A 4,170-nucleotide genomic window follows, 5' to 3' on the forward strand; every position below is an offset into this window, starting at 1 on the left:
AAATTTTATCATATGCTTGGCACAGAGGTTCTGAATGTTTATAGCCTGGGAACGAATACTGTACAAATCTTTCTGTTGTCGTTAGGCAGGGCCCACATTCCCGTGCCACCCCACACCCCCACCTACAGCCTCGGCTTTGCAGTCAAAACAGCCCTCTTCCTACACTTACTAAGAGGATTAGGGGAGATGCTTTTCCTCCCTGGCATATTTCTGCAGCTGGGAATTGAGGAAGTAAGGATGCTGATTAATCGCTTTCTATCTCAGCACATTAATATCTCCCTCTGCGTCTTCCAACAGTTTCTGTTTTGTTTGTCATAAGGACCTATTTCCTTTCCAATGAAATTTCATTATGACCTTCTGGTTCGAATGTTTGTTCCTGGGCCTTTGGGGGTTTCCTTCCCTGGCGTTGTGATTTTGATTGGAATGCTGACCTTATATCTGTGGACTTCTGCAGACAGACGACATCGTAGGTGAGTTAAGAGATGAGATCTTTACGAGTGCGTGCTGGGGGACAAGGAAGGAGTCACTTCTGCTTTTCCAAAAATGTCCTCAGACACTCAGAGCTGTCCCCACCGCGGGTTATTCCAACTGCTGTTCGGTTTCGAAGTGCCAACAAACAGAAATAATAACCCAACTCATTCTTCTTACTCGAGGATATCTGAGAACTCTGGCCCACTGCCTCATTTTTAAAAGCATAACATGTTAGTGACTAGAACAAAATTCTTTCCCAGGGATCCCTCAGGTCGTGCCTCCCCAAATAACGTCGCAGAAGCGTGAGTCAGGCTCAGGAGCTGACCGTGGAGCCACCGGCCACGCTGCTATTTTTAAACATCACTAGGAAAAACTGGAAATCATTTCAGAAAACAAAGGAAATGCTCTTTGTCTTTTTTCTTTGTGTTTTCTTTTCTTTGCGGGGATGAGAAGAGACAGAGTCTTTGATTCATGTCCAGCCAAGATCTCGAAATCAAACAAACACAGTAGAACTGTGCCCTAAGTGGCAGGCACAGTCCTAATTTCCACAGTGGAGGGGTCTGGTCTACATCAGGGTTTTGGCGGATTTGGTGTCCGTGACACAATACGATCTGCGGTGTACCGAGGGTTCCCTAACTATGAAAGCAAAAACATTGAAATGGTTTATTTTATTGGATTCGAATCCACTAACTACAGCCCTGGAGTCATGTACAAAATCTCATTGTTCCAATATCAGACCAACTGTTGCGTCCATTGTCAAGTTTAATTAAAAGGCAGGGAGCTCTTGGCAACTGTACATGATGGAATTCATCAGCTAATAAACAACTCTCTCTGATTGTGCTCACCTGACGTTTCAAGGGCTTCCTGACGATCAAAGTTCAACCCCATTTTATCGTTTCGGCAGATCCACGCCTGGATTTTTGTTTGCTTTCATTTCCCCTGACCAGAACTCTCTCATTGGGCCCGTTTTAGTACTGTCCTGTGGAGAGCTGCTCGAATTACAGCGATATTCTTAATAGAGGGGATTTTAAAGGTGTCTCTGCCCACTTGAAACAGAATTTCCACCACTTTGCATTTATTCTGTAGATACAGGAAACAATTATTGTTTGGAATCAAACTGGACCCTTGAGGGATGTGGAGCTATGATTGTTTTGTTTTTTTTTTTTCCCCTCTACCATCCGACATGGGTTTTGTTTTATCAGAATTGAGTAAAAATGGATGACGTGGTTGCAACTCACAGGGAAGGGAAAATCTGTTTGTAAGATCTTTATGACTTGAGCTTAAATAAGATTGTTCTCAGATCTTTGCTGACTGTTTACAAGAGAAATCATTGTTCCTGGCTCGTCAGTCTAGAAATCTATCGTCGACGAAGGCACGCAATATTTCAGCCGTTTTTATACCCTCGGTTTCTCTATGAGTATTCATTCAATATTTTGGCTGATAATACAGTGAAAGAACAGGCTCTAAGCAGTTTTTCTAAAAATCAAAAATTCATTTACTCCATTAGATAATCAAATATTACTTTCTCAGAAAGTTCTTGCCTGAACAAACGCTGTAAAATACAACCAGAGCTCCCACCTCCCCTTCTTGCTCCGTGTACTTGCCCCGACATATTGTTTCTTCAAAGCATTCATCAATATAAGATATTATATTAATGTACATATTTATTTACCAGCTTATAAACCTCCAGGACAGTGCTGCCCAATAGAAGTATAATGAAAACAACATAGGAAATTTAAAATTTTCTGAGAAACCTATTAAAAAGGGAAAAAGAAACAGGTGAGATTAATAATAAATAATGTTTTGTTCAACACAATAGCTCCGCAGCATTCTCATTTCAAGATCGATCCGTAGAAAGTGACTATGAACAAGATATTTTATATTCATTTCCGGAATGAAGTCTTCTTCAAAGTTCGGCGCGTCTTTTACACTCACAGCCACCTTTCAAGTGCTCAATGGCCACATGTGGCTTATGGCTGTCCTATTGGACTGCGTGACTCTAGGGTATAAGCTCCAGGTGGTTAGTGACTTTGTTTTGTTCATTAGAGCAAGTAAATACTAAGCGCATACCAAGTACAGAGTAAAGAGTCAGTAAAGAGCAAAGATTTTTAAAATCGTAAGAACCACGACCATTTAGGCAAAGGCCAGCACCAGATGCTCCTCCAGCTTTCTGCAAGGCCTCTGCCGTTCCCTTTATCCTAACACGTCTCTCTTGCCTACGACTCTGAGTATCAAAACGCAAGAAATGCCGCTTCGATCATTTATTCCGCCATCGAACAACTTGGCTGGGAAAACTAGAGGTGACTGTCTCTACCCGCACACCCCTCAGAAAGGACTCGTGAAAGTCCCATTCCTACTCGTTCTTCCCCTCTTGGTTGTACGCTCCTTCCCTGTCATAATTCTTGAGCTGCCTAACCAGCAATGGTTCATAACATTTTTTTTTAAAACGCCTACAGCACCTGGTCTTCCTATGTGGTCTCCCATCCAAGTACTAACCAGGCCTGACCCTGCTTAGCTTCCGAGATCCGGCGGGATTGGGCTTGTTCGGGGTGGCACGGCCGTAGACGCCATAACGTATTTAAAAGATTGCACGTCCCTTGATATTCTGGTGGCACCTCCTTACTTTCTTTTCCTTCTGTCAAGTCCAGTTGACAAGAAATGCACCCTCTTTGCTCCAGTGAAGTCGGCACCGCAGATTCCCAGCGGGGAGGGCATCACAGACACTGTCCCTGACTTTAAAAAACTTTCAGTCCAGTCGGGGAGAAGGACAAGCACACGGTAATTACTGTGACGATACGGGAGAGCGTGGTGGCCAAGGGGCGGGCTCTGGCGAAAGACAGACGGGGGTTCGAATCTCGGTGCTGCCACTCGCTAGCGACATGGGCCTGAGCTGGCTGCAGTCATCTCTATGCCTCATTTGTCTCGTTTGTGAAATGGGGACAATAAGAACATCCTCCTGTCCCCACCCTCCCTGTGCTCCCTTGGCCCTTGGGTCAATGGCATTATCCTTCTCTGGCTATTCCCCAGTTTCGTGATGAGACGTGGGAACTGGAGAGAACATTCTAGGTGCACCTCTCAGTCTTGGCGTTGTCCAGGGCGGCATAAGCCTTCCCCCTTCTTCAGCATGTCAGCAACTTCCTGCTGGAACCCAACGGCCAGGAGCAGAAAACGTTCTTTTCTCTTTTTTTAAGTCTCTGTCCCTCGGGCCCACCCCTCATCTCTTCTCCAGCCCCGTCCTCCTCCCTCACCCAATCAGGACACTTCCATCAATAGATAATAACTAAGCAATAATGATATCATAATAGGGACGTTTACTCGAGATCTTAGCATGTGTGAGAGGCGTGTGCGTAGGCTTTTCCGTGTGCGATCTCGTGACGTCCTCACAACACAGGTGCTGCCGTCACGCCCACTCGATAGATGGAGAAACTGAGGAATGGCCTGGAACACGGAACTAGTAAGTGGGGGGACTGGAGTTTGAATCGACGACCGTTTGACTTAGAGGCTCTGCCTTTGACTATTTGTCTGTCCCCCCCCCACACACAGACACACAAGACAGCATTCATCAATAAGCACCGAAGCAGGAAAGAGGCAGAACTTTAATCCTTATTCTGTCTTACAGTCATGGCAAACTTTGCCAGAGATTCATGTCAACTTCTAAGAAACTCCTTCCCTCCCCTCCCTTGTCCCTGGTCCCTCCGT

The 4,170-nt window shown here is 45.2% G+C and overlaps 1 long non-coding RNA gene and 1 pseudogene across 1 annotated transcript in view; one reads left to right on the forward strand and one right to left on the reverse strand.

Moving 5' to 3' along the window:
• The window catches only part of LOC120603842 (uncharacterized), an 8,069-nt gene extending 4,146 nt beyond the window's left edge, over positions 1-3,923 (forward strand). The window contains exons 2-3 of the long non-coding RNA XR_005653191.1: positions 3,120-3,249; positions 3,863-3,923. This is a non-coding gene — a long non-coding RNA (uncharacterized LOC120603842). The remainder of the gene's footprint in view (positions 1-3,119; positions 3,250-3,862) is intronic.
• Positions 2,919-3,037, reverse strand: LOC120604132 (uncharacterized; annotated as a pseudogene).
• Positions 3,924-4,170: the final 247 nt, after the last annotated feature.

This window comes from Pteropus medius, unplaced genomic scaffold, assembly GCF_902729225.1.
Source record: "Pteropus medius unplaced genomic scaffold, Ma_sr-lr_union100, whole genome shotgun sequence".
Taxonomy (NCBI): Eukaryota; Metazoa; Chordata; class Mammalia; order Chiroptera; family Pteropodidae; genus Pteropus; species Pteropus medius.